This window comes from Schistocerca gregaria, chromosome 3 (assembly GCF_023897955.1).
Source record: "Schistocerca gregaria isolate iqSchGreg1 chromosome 3, iqSchGreg1.2, whole genome shotgun sequence".
NCBI classification, from domain to species: Eukaryota; Metazoa; Arthropoda; class Insecta; order Orthoptera; family Acrididae; genus Schistocerca; species Schistocerca gregaria.
In genome coordinates, this window is record NC_064922.1 from 533,571,109 (window position 1) to 533,583,126 (window position 12,018).

Consider the following 12,018-nt stretch of genomic DNA (forward strand, 5'->3'; position numbering starts at 1 on the left):
TGTAAGTTGCGAAAGACTCAGTACAAAGCGTTGTGTTACTGGAATCTGGCGTTAAATTGTAACATTGTGCGCAGCAAACAAGAAGCGGCTTCTAAATCAAAGCGCAGGAGGTCGAAAATACATTGGGAGGTCTTGATTGTGCTCGCAGTGGCCTAGGTTTTGTGTCTTGACTGGTAATCAAAGCGTCCTGGGTTCCGAGTTCGATAGAAGCCACTGCTTAAATTTTGCATGAAAATCGTCAGCAATGGCAGCCGCAGGTTTCCGGCATAAGCAGTCATCCTCGTTCTGCTAAAAGCCTTGAAAAGTGGGCGCAGAGGCAGAAAGAGGCACAGGGCACCCTCTTTCACGTCGGGTGGGGAATTGTCAACAACAGGCCGAAGAATCGGCAGTTATCAACGACATGAGATTGTAGATATAATGGAAACCCCTAAGGTAACGAACGTGGTGACCTGTAAATAACAAACTTATCTCTCTATTGCCAAAAGTTCTAGGTAGTCCCCGATTCGGATCTCCAATAGGGAACTTCTAAGTGGAGGTGATCACAGGAAAAAGATGGAATAATGAATGAAGAGGTAGCATTCTAGAAGGCGTAGTGGAGAAAATCATTGGGGGAAGCGACCGCAAATCGTTCACGTTGGTTTGTAGAATGTATGGGTCTGGAGACATACCAACAGATTTTAGGAAAAATATCATCCACATAATCCTGCAGAGAGCAAGTGCAGATAAGTGCAAGAATCTCGCACAATCAGTTTTTCACCTTGTGCGTCTAAGTTGTGACAAGAATAATTTACGGAAGAGTAAAAAAGAAAACTGAATATCTGTTAGATTGACTGTCAGTTTTACTTTAGAAAAGATAAAGGTACTAAAAACGCAGTTCTGATCTTGTACTTGATGATGGAAGCAAGACTAAGAAAAATCATGAAACGTGCGTAGGATTTCTGGCCTTAAAAATGTGTTCGACAATTTAAAGCGATGCAAGATGTAGGAAATTCTCAGGAAAATTTGTGTCGGCTGTAGGAAAAGATGGACGTTGCACAATATTTACACGAAATTTGCAGGAAAAAATAAGGACAGAGGTCCAAGAAGGACACGTTAGGATTAGAAAAGGTGAAAGACATGAATCTAGTTTTTTTGACTGCACTATTCAATATACACATCGAGAAGCAATGACGAGAATGAAAAAAATAAAGGTTGACGAGTCTGATTAAAATTCTGGGTGAATTAATATCAATTGTTAGACTCACTGATGATATTCTCATCCTCCAGCGAAAGTGCGGTTGAGCTGTAAGACCTGAAGAATGGAATGAACAGTCTACTGAGCACACACTAGGAACTTAGTATAAACAGAGGAAAGACGAAAGAAACGAGGAATAGTAGAAATTAGATTAGTGATAAAGTTAACGCCAAAACTGAGGACCACGAGGTAGGCGGAATGAAGGATTTCTGCTACCTTGGAAATTAAACGAGTATTGGACGAAGCAAGGGACGCACAAAAAACAGACACGTATTTGCAGACAGGGCTTTCCTTGCCAAAAGAAGTCTACTAGTATCAAATAACGACTTCAGTCTAAGGAAAAAATTACGAGAATATGTGTTCAAAGCATAGCGTGGTGTAGAAATGTATAACAGACAGCGGGGAAAAGAAGAGAACCGAAAAATTTGAAGTTTGGTGCTATAGAAGAAAGCTGTAAATTAGGTGAAGTGACAAGGAATGAGAAGGTTCTCCACCGAATCGGTTAGGATGGAAATATATACATTTATTTATTTATTTTGTTTATTTGCTTATTTACCCTGACCAGATTAGGGCCTTACATCTGACCAGGAACAACACATACAGATATATTACCAAAACACTCATGAAAATGATAACAATCTTAGAGATGATAATAAGAATAATAATAGTAATAATAAAAATAATAATGATAATAATAATAGTTGTCAATAATGAAAGTAAGGATAAATGGCAATAATAACACTAATAATAAAACAAAGTGCATTAAAATTAATATATACTAGTTTAGAACAACTTAAATCATGTTTAGTATTGTCAGAAAAAAAGTATGAAGAACAAGAAAATTGGAATGACAGTAATAGTGGCTGTTAGGAGAGGACTTGATTTAAGTAGATAACTCTGTAAGCGAGGAGAAGGGAAAAGTTGTAGGGGGAAGGGGCACTGAAGAGTGTTGGCTGCAGAACAGTATGTGGGAGAGATAGCTATTACGAGAGAAGGTGAGTCATTAGCTGCTTTTTGAAACCTGGATGTGATTTAATTTCTCTGATATTTTGAGGAAGATTGTTGCAAAGTCGGGTTCCGGATACAAAACATGATTTAGAAAACATGACGGTGTTGTGTGGTGGTACTGACAGGATCTTACTTTGTTGAGAACGAGTGTTTCTGCTGTGCTCTTCATTTAGTAATGTAATGGCTGAAAACAAATAAGAGGGAGTCTGATGACTGAGAAGGCGATGGAGTAAACATAAAGTATGGCAGTCCCTACGTTGCTCAGCCCCTAGCCACGCCAATTTTTCATAAGCTAGAGTGATATGATCGTAATAACGAACGTCACAAATATATCGTACGCAAGCATTCATCGCCAGTTCAAGCCTGCGACAGTTTTCGTACGAAAGTCCTTGAAGAATAGCATCGCCATAGTCGAGAATAAGGAGTGGAAAACATTGACGGGAGAAAGAGACAGGATGACAGAACATGAGTTTAGACGTCAGGGATTAAATTCCATGGTGCTGGAGGGACCGTAGAGGGTAACACCTGATTGGAATACATCCAACAAATAATTGAGTATGCATGTTGTAAGTGCTACTGTGAGATGAAGAAGACACAAGAGATAGTGTCGTGGCGGACGGCATTAAACCAGTCTTATGGTTGATGACTGGTTTTCTCTTTCAGTCACTTTAGGGGATCAGAAACCAGGTGCTAATGGTAGGAGGATGGTTCAAAAGGTAATATATGTCAGACAAGTTTTATTCGGGAAATCAAATAGATATACAAAGTTACTAAAGCACTGGTCTTCCACATAATCATTCTGGCTGTCTTGAACACTGAACTGTGCCTTCAAGTTAAAGTAAATTACATGAAATAAAAAATCCTCCAGTTACGCAACAGTTAAACGTGTGAGCCATTCAAAATTTTTGCATACACATTTTGACGCGTGACGAAAGCAAATTCCAACAGCGATGGGACTGATTCTTATTATCTTAGTAGTTGCTGCTAAAAGAAAAAAGTTAATTACTAGGGTCTTAAAAGACTTCATTCCTTTTCTCCCATTGCTGAATGTTCAGACCAGTGCGTTTTGGATAGCTTCCATTATTGTTCATTGACTTTTGACAGTGAAATTTCGATACAATTTCCGCACAGCGAATTTGTAGGAAAAGAAAGACAATTAAATTATTGGACTTCGTCCCTACAAAGATAGGTTCTATCTTTGATATAAAATGCTCAGCGAAAGGCTTAACACGAAGCTCAGATCGTTCCGTCGGTGAAAAATGGCGAATGTAACGATGTGAAATTCGACCTCCAGTGAAATAATAACTTACAGTTTTCATTGACGATATATATAAAATTTGTGCTTCAGAAATGTCTACTAAAAAAAGCCTCTACACAAATAAATAAGTAATTAATCAAAATATTCTTTTACATGAGCGACGCTTAAGACACAGAATCAAAAGATACATATCTTGTCTTGACAGAATAAGAAGAGTAGCCTGTCGCTGTTTTAAAAGACGAAGATATGCAATAAACATCTTAGAATGCACAAACTAATCTCTGCATTACAATTTCTTGACACTGCGTAATTGAGTAGTACATGGTGAGTACCATGTTCTCCTTTCTTCTGAAAACCTATCTGTCGTCAAAAACGGCATAAAAAAGTCTGGGTCCGTATGTAGGAGCCGCTTCATAACAGCTTACTGAATGTCGGCATCGACTGTGAAATAGAGATGATTCGATGAAAATCTCCTGGTATGGAATCGGGGTTGTTTGGAACGTATTCCAGCACAGTTCTGCGGAAACTTCTGACAAAGTCACACGTAGCCGAGGCCGTGTGCGTTCGGTCGTTGTCGCGCAAGACCGCAACACTTTTTTGAAGCAGTCCCAGCCGTCACTTCCGTATCATCTTCTGCAGCCGTGCCAGCGCGGCACAGTAACTGGCAGCGGTCATGGTCTCCCCATTGATAAATAAATCAATCTACAGTGAATCCTGCGTGTGGCCGTAATATTCTTGTCACCGCTCTTTTGAACTATTATGAGGAGGAAACTAGAGGTACTTCCATGAAATTCGGCCTTCTTCGTCTACGTCGTCACTTGATTCGCGAACGATTCGTCCCCTGTGACGATGTGGTGCGGTAACGGAATACCCCTCAGTTGGTGTCGCATTAGGTGCCTTAGAGACACTGCCATTGCCTTCGCTTTATTCTAGACTAAGAACTCCCGCGGGAACCAGCGAGACGATGACTTTCGGCTGCTCAGTCTTTTGCACACATGCACTACACAGCCAATGGAGTCTGTAAGCTCGTATGTAGTGTGCCTCACGCCACGACTGGCTTGATTCAGCCCTCCGACACCACTCACATTGTCATCTCAACTGGACGTGCTTTCATTGACCGGACGTTTACTCGTCTAGTACATCAAATGGTTCAAATGGCGCTGAGCACTATGAGACTTAACATCTAGGTTCATCAGTCCCTAGAACTCTGAACTACTTAAACCTAAGGACACCACACACATCCATGCCCGAGGCAGTATTCGAACCTGCGACCGTGGCGGTCGCGCGGTTCCAGACTGAAGCGCCTAGAAGCGCTCGGTAACCCCGGCCGGCGTCGTCTAGTACATCCAGTTTGTCTTTGCCAAATTCCTTGCACTAAAACCACTTGTGTTTCCGTGACATCACACTTGAGATTCGCTCTGCCAACTTCGACTAGTTGGCTGTGAATTTTAGCTGAGGGCTTTTTAAAAGTAAGAACCCAACTACACTTCGCATTTCAATCGCCGGTCATGTATCCGTCAACGCCTTCAAAGCGCAAGCGAACAACTACCTCCCACCTACTGGCTGTTTTAACATTTCAGCTCCTCAACACCAAATTAAAACGTTCCACTTCAATTTGTTTGCACTTATAGCGATCCCAGCTTCCTCAACCAAATTAAAACGTTGCATTAGGAGGTGTCTGCTTCGCGCAAAAGGTCTTGAGTTCATATTGACGACAACAAGTAATTCTTCATTACAGACGTTTATTTACAAACAGAACTGACAGACTTCACAGACTCAACAACTGACTCTCAGAGCTAACCGCACTCCATATCCGAACTGACAACTGACAACTCCTAGGTGTATTAATATCTTTCCAAACAATGAGAGTCTTTGACAATGTTTTGTTTACAATACGATAGCAATTCACGACTTAAAACTAAATTAGACATTACAGAATTTTAGTACAGATTAAAGTAAGTAAAAGGATCAGTACATATAAATTCTTACAAGCATAATTTCCAAATAGATTTTATAACATTTTTCTACCAGCTTCTGGATAACCTTCACCAGATTTGTACCGATGTTTCCAGAAATATCTTGACATTTGATTCTGGATATTTCTTGAGTGATTTAGAACAACTATTTATATGTAAAATGATTTAAATCGTGTTTCAAAACGTAAATAAATCTTTTTAGCAATATTTCTTGATACAAATCGTCTTTCGAAATTAGGTTATGAAACAGTTTTCACAAATTTTCGTATTTTTGCAATCATAATATAGAATTTCTCCATAGAAAGTTCCAGAAGTGTGCATTAAACGTTCATTTACAGACTTTCTCTTTAGCTGGTGAGTTTTTAAAAGTATCTTGTCCATATTATAGGAAATAATTTAGCTCAAAACTGATAATTTATACAATTAATCAGAGCTACAGCAAACAGTGAGTCTTTCTTTTACAAAATGAAATATAATTACAAAATTGAATGAAAATAGGTTACTAACACTAATATATATTTACATTAATTCTATTTTTGTTCTTTCTGTGCAAAATGTCCTAATATTGACACAGTACAATATTTAAACATCACCAAAGTTTCCCTTTACATTTTGCATATCTGTATCGACATCCCCAAAAAGTCTACAGTATCGAATACTTCAATATGTCCCAATATGTCCTGTAAAGTTACACTGTACTTGAAATCTTTGATCGTCTCATCTACCGAGACACGGAATTTAATTCGCACCAGGTATTCACACCCTTGTTGAAAGCCCTTGCGCCTTACTTATTGAACCAACCTGGTATATGTTCCTTGCAAGATTTCGTTCGCCGTAGGAACGATGTTTAAAACATTCGTTATTTGCAAGGATGTAATTAAATGAGAATTGAATCTGTTCTATGTGCAATTTTTTTTTCTAAAGCCTTCCAAGGTAACATTTATTACATCAAATAAGATCGATGTGCCGACACCTTTGTATACTTCAGATGTCGTTGCTGGCTGTTTCTTTTGTGTTGGTTCTTCATTGACTGGTGAAGTACAAAACAGATTTATTGGTAAGGGCAGCCCTTAGAAGATCCAACGAAAATGGAAACATTTCGCTAAATTATTTTTTGTATATTTAGAAGCCCGACAAGCGACTGAGGTTGCTGAGCTGCGTTTCTAATTGTGCTAGCCCCGTGTTGAACGTGATGTAGAACTGCTCTGCAACTGAGTAACGGTCGGATCTCACCCACATATTTGGTGAATGTACTAGGGGAGTTTGCAAACTCCGTGTTAAAATAAAAACTACTTACGTGTTTGGTGTAAACCTTTCTTATTTTTCGACATAGTCTCCTTTTAGAGTTATACACTTCGTCCAAAACTGTTCTAATTTGTTGATCCCTTCCGAATAATAGGAATTGTCCAAATCTGCAAAATAGCTATTAGTTGCTGCAATCACGTTCTTGTTCTAATAAAATCTATGTCCTGTCAGCCATTTCTTCAAATTGGAGAAATAAAAGTAGTCCGAGGGACCTAAGACTGAAGAAAACGGGGGATGTGAAACGAGATGGAATCCTATTTCCATCAATTTTGCGACCACAACTACTGAGGTGTATGCTGTTGCATTGTCGTGATGGAAAAGGACCTTTTTGCGGTCCAATCGCCGATGTTTTTCTTGCAACTCTGTTTTCAAACGGTCCAATAACGAATAATAATATGCACCTGTATTAGTTTTACCCTTTTGCATATAGTCGATGAGGATTGTTCCTTCCGAATCCCAAAAGACAGCCACCATAACCTTTCCGTCTGACGGAACGGTCTTCGATTTTTTGGTGCAGATTTTCCCTTGGTAACCCATTGTTTAGATTGTTGTTTGGCCACAGGAGTATAGTAATGTTTCTATGTTTCATCAACAGTGACGAAAAGACGCTTAAAGGTCTGCACATCCTTCCTGAACAGCTGCAAACCATCCTTGGAACACTTCACACGATTCTGTTTTTGGTCAAGCGTGAGCAATCACGGAACTCATCTTGCGGATAGCTTTCTCATGTCCAAATGTTTACGAAAATACTATTTACCCGTTCATTCGAGATGCCCACAGCACTAGCAATCTCACGCACCTTAACTCTTCTGCCATCCGTCACAACATCATGGATTATATCAATGATTTCTGGAGTCATAACATCCACATGGCGTCCAGAACGTTCAGCATCACTTGTGCCCACAGGGCCAAGCCGAAAATTTTGAAACCACTTATAAACTGTTCTAATCGCAGAGTCACCATAACGTTTATCAACCTTCTCTTTAGTCTCCTGGGGCGTTTTGTCTTTCTTAAAGTAATGTTAAATCACCACACGAAATTCTTTTTCTTCCATTTTTGACAATCACTCGACTTCCTTGATTTACAAGAATGCCAAGCACAAAGAAATAGACCAATATGGCTGAAACTTGGGGTGCGTTATTTCCAAAGATGCTACAAACTAAACATGACCTCGATACGAGCCGGTGGTGCCATCTCTCGGACTTCGCACATACTTCACATACTTTTCAAACGCCCCTCGTATATCTCTTTGTATTTTTCATGTTATTTGTTTACTCAAAGAGTTGTATGGCCCATCCTCTGTATATTGTCACGTCAGGTGCTAGTGAACAGTTCAAATGTACTTCCGAATTACTGAAGATTTCGCCGGCCGGGGTGGTAGAGCGGTTCTAGGCGCTACAGTCTGGAACCGCGCGACAGCAAAGGTCACAGTTTCGAATCCTGCCTCGGACATGGAAGTGTGTGATGTCCCTTACGTTAGTTAAGTTTAAGTAGTTCTAAGTTCTAGGGGGCTGATGACCTGAGAAGTTGAGAGCCATAGTGCTCAGAGCCATTTGAATTTTACTGCAGCTTTCGGTAAAAGTTCAAAACGAACCGCTTAAAATGCTGACAGATCGCCCTCCTTATACAAGAACGGAACAGCCAAAACGTTTAAAATGTTTTGTACGGTACAATTTATATGTTCTACACAAAGCAATGATGCGTGGCTACGTAGCTACATATCCACGAAGTCAAATACAGAATACGACCACCTCAACGCGACCATTTCTCGATTGCGATTGAGTAAATAGATGTCCAAGCCATATGCGACAAATTTTGAGCACCAGACACGTCAAGCGGAGCAGATTCGTACGCTGTGACCAGTCGAACATCGTGCGTATGAACATTCGTGTAACAGTGAATTGAGCGACGGGTGTACTTCACGTTATACGACAAAAAATGCACGTACTACTTATGAAGAATCATGTATTTTAGTGCAAACGTACACGACAAAGTCTATGGGCAGACAATGCGTTGTCGGTATGGACATCAAGCTGTAAATAATTCGCCCTGCTCAGAAAGCATGACGATAAAAATCATGGAATAAATGTAACCAACTGTGGTAAAAGGGGTTATTGAGTCGGGCATTATAAAAAACATAATCAATGACGCAAATTTTGATAAAGGGGAAACTATTACTAATTTTCTGCCTAAAAAGGTATGCAGCGACCAAGACTGCAGCCACACCCAAAGATGTTTTCCGAGACAACGCTGCTTCGATCGATTTCAAACTAAATATATACTAAACGTGCTTCCGGTCCCTCTGTCACTTCCATTCATAAAGATCTTAGGCCGACAAGAAGTACTCTAGCATCAGCCAAACAGGGGAGATGGGGTGTGGGACGGGTAGGGGTCGGTGAAATGATGCTCCCAGTGTCAGTGGCATTTGACAACCCACACTTGACTCCTGGATGGTGCAAAATGACTGTCACCTCAGGGATCTCAGCCTTCTTTGAGTGGGTGGTGGTTTGTTACATTTGGGTTTCCTATGCAACCTGGGTTCTGGTGAACGCCGTAAGTCTCTGTTCTGGGCACGCAACAGCGACCAATGTGGTGTGCGGCATTTAAGGCTGTGTGTCACAGGGAACTGGGATCTTGGCGTAATTGTCCGGATCGCAGGGACGGTGAAAACCTCAACAATTCATTCCTAGTCGGAGAAGTGGTAGCATGAGTACGCTCGGACGCTGTAACCCAGGTCCGGCCAAGGTGAACCAAACGACACTTGAGGCGGACTGAAGCTCGCCCTGTCACGGTTCTGACTGATGCTTCTCCGAGTTACAGCGCAACATTTAGTTTAGTATTGCAGTGTGGCATTTTCCGGTCGGCATAACTCTCTTCAGTTAGCAGAACCGTGATGTCAGCGCTGCCACCATTCACTATTTGTCTGGGGTACGAAGTACGTTCACAGATCCAGTATTTGTTTGCATAAAAAGAGGCAGTCAATCTATTTGTCGTCAGAACCCTTTAAAACTGAATAGGAACGTCAGGAAAGAGGGATGAGATTATCAGAAATTTTAGTATGTATTATGCAGTAGTATAATCAATGTATACTGCAGATTTGCAATGAAACGACATTATAGTACCAAGCAAAAAGAGTTTAAATAATTATTTGACGATTAAAGAGCAAAAAATTACAGTGATCGACCGATGGGATTCATTGTTCCATACACCAAGATGCATTTTGCGCTAAATTTGGAGGCATGAAGCACATGAACAAATTGATGGTACCAATACTAAAATTTCCGAAGTAGCATGCATTGCACTCAGATGCAAGAGTTTCGACGGAATGAAACGAAGAGAATGGAGAATCAATATATTACTGCAAAGTATGCTGGTTAAGTGGCAAGCCTGGAACGACTTTTTGATTTAAAAACCATTATTGTTGAATTTATGATGGAAAAAGCACTGCAGGAACTAAAATTAGAACATCTGGAGTGGATTGCAAACCTTGCAATTTAAGTATTTGACTTCACACTGCCCACGGCAGGTCATTGCAGTGTGAGAAACAACTTATTGCTGATTTGATGGGGTTACATTTAAAACAGGAAATGGCATTGTAGAAGGGACAAATTCTGACAGACACAATCCAGTTCACTAAGCTCATTGATGTTAAAGCAGACGCGAGGACTGAAGAATTCATTGTTGTTGTTGTTGTTGTTGTCCTCAGTCCTGAGAATGGTTTGATGCAGCTCTCCATGCTACTCTATCCTGCGCAAGCTTCTTCTAGTCCCAGTACCTACTGCAACCTACATCCTTCTGAATCTGCTAAGTGTACTCATCTCTCGGTCTCCCTCTACGATTTTTACCCTCCACACTGCCCTCCAATGCTAAATTTGTGATCCCTTGATGCCTCAAAACATGTCGTACCAACCGATCCCTTCTTCTAGTCAAGTTGTGCCACAAACTTCTCTTCTCCCCAATCCTATTCAATACCTCCTCATTAGTTACGTGATCTATCCACCTTATCTTCAGTATTCTTCTGTAGCACCACATTTCAAAAGCTTCTATTCTCTTCTTGTCCAAACTAGTTATCGTCCATGTTTCATCTCACTTCCATACATGGCTACACTCCATACAAATACTTTCAGAAATGAATTCCTGACACTTAAATCTATACTCGATGTTAACAAATTTCTGTTCTTCAGAAAAGATTTCCTTGCCATTGCCAGTCTACATTTTATATGCTCTCTACTTCGACCATCACCAGTTATTTTGCTCCCCAAATAGCAAAACTCCATTACTACTTTAAGTGTCTCATTTCCTAATCTAATTCCCTCAGCATCACCCGATTTAATTTGACTACATTCCATTATCCTCGTTTTGCTTTTATTGATGTTCATCTTATATCCTCTTTTCAAGACACTGTCCATTCCGTTCAACTGCTCTTCCAAGTCCTTTGCCGTCTCTGACAGAATTACAATGTCATCGGCGAACCTCAAAGTTTTTACTTCTTCTCCATGAATTTTAATACCTACTTCAAATTTTTCTTTTGTCTCCTTAACTGCTTGCTCAATATACAAATTGAATAACATCGGGGAGAGGCTACAACCCTGTCTCACTCCTTTCCCAATCACTGCTTCCCTTTCATGCTCCTCGACTGTTATGACTGCCATCTGGTTTCTGTACAAATTGTAAATAGACTTTCGCTCCCTGTATTTTACCACTGCCACCTTTAGAATTTGAAAAAGAGTATTCCAGTCAACATTGTCAAAAGCTTTCTCTAAGTCTACAAATGCTAGAAACGTAGGTTTGCCTTTTCTTAATCTTTCTTCTAAGATAAGTCGTAAGGTCAGTATTGCTTCACGTGTTCCAACATTTCGACGGAATCCAAACTGATCCTCCCCGAGGTCTGCATCTACCAGTTTTTCCATTCGTCTGTAAAGAATTCGCATTAGTATTTTGCAGCTGTGAATTATTAAACTGATAGTTCGGTAATTTTCACATCTGTCAACAACTGCTTTCTTTGGGATTGGAATTATTATATTCTTCTTGAAGTCTGAGGGTATTTCGCCTGTCTCATACATCTTGTTCACCAGCTGGTAGAGTTTTGTCATGACTGGCTCTCCCAAAGGCCGTCAGTAGTTCTAATGGAATGTTGTCTACTCCGGGGGCCTTGTTTCGACTCAGGTCTTTCAGTGCTCTGTCAAACTCTTCACGCAGTATCGAATCTCCCATTTCGTCTTCATCTACATCCTCTT